We start from the raw sequence: 5,344 nt of genomic DNA, 5'->3' as shown, positions 1-5,344 counted from the left end.
AGTAGCTGGGATTGCAGGCATGCACCACCACCATGTCTTGCTAATATTTGTATTTTTAGTACAGACGAGGTTTCATCAAGTTGGCCAGGCTGGTCTGGAACAATTGACCTCAGGTGACCCTCCTGTCTCAGCCTCCCAAAGTGTTGGAATGACAGGCGTGAGCCACCATACCCAGAATAGTCCCATCATTAAAATTAGGAAAAACAAAGATGCCCACACCTAAAGAGCAAATCATTTATTGTTGAAGTACATCTCAAATACATTTTTTATCTAAAATACAAGTTTAACTGAGGGCCGGGTACAAACCAGATAATGGTCCTTACTTTCTTCTTGCCTGTGCATGGGTTAATATTCACATGTAGTCCCAGCTACCAAGGACTGGGGAGGGGCAGAGGCAGGAGGATCTAAGCCCACTTTAGCCTGGGCAGCATAGTGAGACCCCGTCTCATGCATTTATCTCCTGGTCATGCACCCAAGATTTCAGCTTCATTTCCCCAATAAACACTGAAGCCCCACCCACTCCACCTCCGTGCTCCTGCTGAGCCGTGCACATCCCATCTGCAGGGGACACTGAGGTCCCTTCAACTCCACCTGACCCCACATGAAGTTCTATCCCAGTGCCAGAAAAATTTCCATGAAGTAAAAGGTGGTGATGGCCTCGCACAGTGGCTCACGCCTGTATTCTCAGCACTTTGGGAGGCCGAGGCCAGTGGCTCACTTGAGGTCAGAGGTTTGAGACCAGCCTGGCCAACATGGTAAAATCCTGTCTTTACTTAAAAAAAAAAAAAAAAAAAATTCAGGCCAGGCACGTTGGCTCATGCCTGTAATCGCAGCACTTTGGGAGGCTGAGGCGGGTGAATCATTTGACATCAGGAGTTCGAGACCAGCCTGATCAACATGGAGAAACCCCATATCTACTAAAAATACAAAATTAGCCAGGAGTGTTGGCACGTGCCTGTAATCCCAGCTACTCAGGAGGCTGAGGCAGGAGAATCACTTGAACCCGGGAGGCAGAGGTTGCATGGGCTGAGATCATGTCATTGTACTCCAGCCTGGGCAACAAGAGTGAACCTCCATCTCTCTCTCTCTTTCTCTCTCTCTCTCTCTCTCTCTCTCTCACACACACACACACACACACACACACACACTCAAAAAGTAGCCAGGCGTGGTGGCGGGCACCTATAATTCCAGCTACTTAGGAGGCTGAGGCAGGAGAATTGCTTGAACCTGAGAGGCAGAGGTTGGAGTCAGCCGGGATCATGCCACGGCCCTCCAGACTTGGCAACAGCAAGACTCCATCTCAGAAATAAATAAATGCATGAATAAAAAGGAAAAATACAAATATTAGCTGGGGCATGATGTCAGGTGCCTGTAATCCCAGCTACTCAGGAAGCAGAGGCAGGAGAATTGCTCGAACCCAAGAGATGGAGGGTGCAGTGAGCCGAGATTGCACCACTGCACGCCAGCCTGAGTCACAGAACAAGACTCTGTCCCAAAAAAGAGGACCATGTGAGCCCAAGAGACCTAGGTCGGAAGTGCCTCTGTACTCCAGCCTGGGCCACAGAGACCCCGTCTTAGAAAACAAAAACAAAACAGACTCCCAACATCCTCCAAGTCTGATGACAAGCATGCTCTGCAAATGCATGACCAAGATCAGCACCATCTTGAACGCGGCATTTCCCAAATGGCCACACTCTGAAGGGAAGCACTTTGTTTTTCCTCAGACAACAAACAAAGTGCTTTCTCTAGAGGGCCACAGCATGGCATCTTCCCACTCCAGCACTCTGCGTTCCTTGTTGGAATTTTCCTGGACCGGGTTAAAAGAGACACAAAATAAAGATGCATTTATTGGCCCTGTGTGCATATTTTCTGGATCCCAGAACATAAACCCCTAAAAGGACCATCTCTAGTTCTTTGCTTCAAAGGCTCAGCAGGTTAGCCTTGTTCATCAAGGGGCAATCCTCCTGAGTTTTGTCCCCAAAGAGAAAAAGCAACACTTACTACACATACCTTATATTTAACCAAGAGAATTGAGCTGGATTTCTAGAGAACAGCAATGGATTTTGAGCCAAGTGTTCACTGGAGTTCCAGGACAGGGACACGCAGTCCCGATGGGAGCATCCAAAATGGAATCTACAATGTTGAAGAATATACATTGTCTCACACACAAACATCCTCCAGGATAGACCACAGTCTAGGCTGACTCTAGAGGACCACTTGAGATTAGGGGTGGTGGCTCACGCCTGTACTCCCAATACTTTGGGAGGCCAAGGCTGGTGGATCACCTGAGGTCGGGAGTTTGAGACCAGCCTGGCCAACATGGTGAAACCCCATCTCTACTGAAAATACAAAAATTAGCTGGGTGTGGTGGCAGGTACCTGTAATCTCAGCTACCCAGGAGGCTGAGGCAGGAGAATCACTTGAACCCGGGAGGCGGAGGTTGCGGTGAGCCGAGATCACACTATTGCACTCCAGCCTGGGCAACAAGAGTGAAACTCCACCTAAAAAAAAATATATAATAATAATAATAGTTAGTAAGACATGATGGCGGGCACCTGAATTCCCAACAATTCGGCAGGCTGAGGTGAGAGAATCACTGGAACCTGAGAGGCGGAGTTTCCAGTGAACAGAGATCCTGCTACTGCACTCCCAATGGAATGAGAACGCGTCTCAAAAAAATCAAACAATAAAAAGGGGACCACTTGAGCCCAAGAGAACTCGGTTGAAGGTGCCACCCACTCCCTCCTGGGCAACAGAAAACCTGTTTTGGAAAACAAAACAAAACAAACAGAACAAACAGAACCTCAGCATCATGCGATCGGATGATAACCATGCTCTGCAAATACATTACCAAGGTCAGCAGCATCTTCACCGTTGCTTTTCTCACACAGTAACACTCTAAAAGGCTGCACGATCTTGTTTTAGACCACAGACAGTGCTGCCATTTAGAGTGTCACTGCATGAGGAGATCTTCTCGCTCCAATACTCCGGTTTTGTTTTTTTTTTTTTTTGAGATGGAGTCGCCCAGGCTGGAGTGCAATGGTGTGATCTCGGCTCCCTGCAATCTCCTTCTCACGGGTTCAAGAGATTCTCCTGCTGCACCCTCCCAGATGGCTGAGACTACAGGTGTGCACCACCACGCCTAGCTATATTTTGCATTTTTAGTAGAGACAAAGTTTCGCCATGATGGCGGGGCTGCTCTTTTTTTTTTTTTTTTTTTGAGACGGAGTCTCGCTCTGTCGCCGGGGCTGGAGCGCAGTGGCCGGATCTCAGCTCACTGCAAGCTCCGCCTCCCGGGTTTACGCCATTCTCCTGCCTCAGCCTCCTGTGTAGCTGGGACTACAGGCGCCCGCCACCTCGCCCGGCTAGTTTTTTGTATTTTTTTTAGTAGAGACGGGGTTTCACCGTGTTCGCCAGGATGGTCTCGATCTCCTGACCTCGTGATCCGCCCGTCTCGGCCTCCCAAAGTGCTGGGATTACAGGCTTGAGCCACCAGGCCCGGCCGGCGGGGCTGCTCTTAAACTCCTGACCTGAGGTGATCCCCCCATCTCCACCTCCCAAGTGCTGGGATTACAAGCGTGTGCCACCGCACCCGGCCTATTTTTAATTTTTTTATTTTTTATTTTTTTATTTTTATTTTTTTGAGACGGAGTCTCGCTCTGCCGCCCAGGCTGGAGTGCAGTGGCCGGATCTCAGCTCACTGCAAGCTCCGCCCCCCGGGTTCCCGCCATTCTCCTGCCTCAGCCTCCCCAGTAGCTGGGACTACAGGCGCCCGCCACCTCTCCCGGCTAGTTTTTTTTTTTGTATTTTTTAGTAGAGACGGGGTTTCACCGTGTTAGCCAGGATGGTCTCGATCTCCCGACCTCGTGATCCGCCCGTCTCGGCCTCCCAAAGTGCTGGGATTACAGGCTTGAGCCACCGCGCCCGGCCCTATTTTTTATTTTTTTTTGAGCTTGAGTCTCACTGTTGCCTAGGCTGGAGTTCAGTGGTGTCATCTCAGCCTCCGGGCTTCAAGTGATTCCCCTGCCTCAGCCTCCTGAGTAGCTAGGATTAAAGGTGTGAACCACGACCACACCGGGCTAATTTTTGTATTTTTAGTAGACATGGGGATTTGCCATGTTGGTCAGGCTGGTCTTGAACAACTGACCTCAGGTGATCCTCCTGTCTCGACCTCCCAAAATGATGGAATTACTGGTGTGAGCCGCGGTACCCAGCCTTGTCCTATATTTAAAATCAGGAGCAAAAAATGTGGCCTACACCTGAAGAGCAAATCATTTGTTGTTAACACATTGTTTATCTGAAAACAAATTTAACTGGGGGTGGGGCGTGAATCAAAGAACAGTCCTTACTTTCCTCTTCCTGTGCATGGGTTAATAATAGTCACATGCAGTCCCAGCTACTAAGGACTGGGGAGGGGCAGAGGCAGGAGGATCTGAGCCCACTTTAGCCTGGGCAGCATAGTGAGACCCCGTCTTGTTGCATAGATGACCTGGTCATGCACCCAAGAGTTCAGCTTCATTTCCCCAATGAAAACTCAAACCCCACACACTCCACCTCCGTGCTCCTGCTAAGCAGTGAACATTCCATCTGCAGGGACATTGAGGTCCCCTTCAACTCTACCTGACCCCTAGCGAGGTTCTATAAACCAGTGCCAGAATAATTTTCATGGAGTAAAAGGTGTTAATGGCCAGGCATGGTGGTTCACGCCTATATTCTCAGCACTTTGGGAGGCAGAGGCAGGCAGATCACCTAAGGTCAGGAGCTGAGACCAGCCTGGCCAACATGGTGAAACCCCATGTCTCCTAAAAATACAAAAATTAGGCCAGGCGTGGGGGCGCATGCCTGTAATCCCAGAAATTTGAGAGGCAGAGGTGGGCGGATCACTTGAGGTCAAGGGTTTGAGACCAGCCTAACCAACATGGTGAAATCCCATCTCTACTAAAAAAAAAAAAAATACAAAAAGTAGCCAGGTGCGGGGTTGGACTCCTGTAATTCCAGCTACACAGGAGGCTGAGGCAGAAGAATTGCTTGAACCCAGGAGTCAGAGGTTGCCGTGAGCCAAGATTGTGCCACTGCACTCCAGCCTGGGTGACAGCAAGACTCTGTCTGATAAATAAATAAATGAATTTTAAAAAATGAAAACATTATCCAGGTGTGGTGATGGGCACCTGTAATCTCAGCTACCTGGGAAGCTGAAGCAGGAGAATCGCTTGCACCCAGGAGGCAGAAGTTGCAGTGATCCAAGATTGTATCACTGCACTCCAGCCTGGGTGCCAGACAGAGACTTTGCTTCCAAAAAAGCACCATTTGAATCCAAGACACCTAGGTTGGACATGTCACTGCC

At 49.4% G+C, this 5,344-nt stretch overlaps 1 long non-coding RNA gene across 1 annotated transcript; it reads right to left on the bottom strand.

Annotated features, from left to right (window-relative positions):
- Nucleotides 1-245: 245 nt before the first annotated feature.
- Nucleotides 246-2,480, bottom strand: LOC139360308 (uncharacterized). Its single transcript, XR_011617625.1, has 3 exons — nucleotides 2,379-2,480; nucleotides 2,011-2,133; nucleotides 246-1,807 (listed from the first exon to the last, which is right to left on the bottom strand). It is a non-coding gene; the product is annotated as an uncharacterized lncRNA (long non-coding RNA).
- Nucleotides 2,481-5,344: the final 2,864 nt, after the last annotated feature.

This window comes from Macaca nemestrina, chromosome 20 (assembly GCF_043159975.1).
Source record: "Macaca nemestrina isolate mMacNem1 chromosome 20, mMacNem.hap1, whole genome shotgun sequence".
In the NCBI taxonomy this organism is placed as follows: Eukaryota; Metazoa; Chordata; class Mammalia; order Primates; family Cercopithecidae; genus Macaca; species Macaca nemestrina.
Note: the sequence above shows the minus strand (reverse complement) of the source record. Positions and strands in the feature narration are given on the sequence as shown.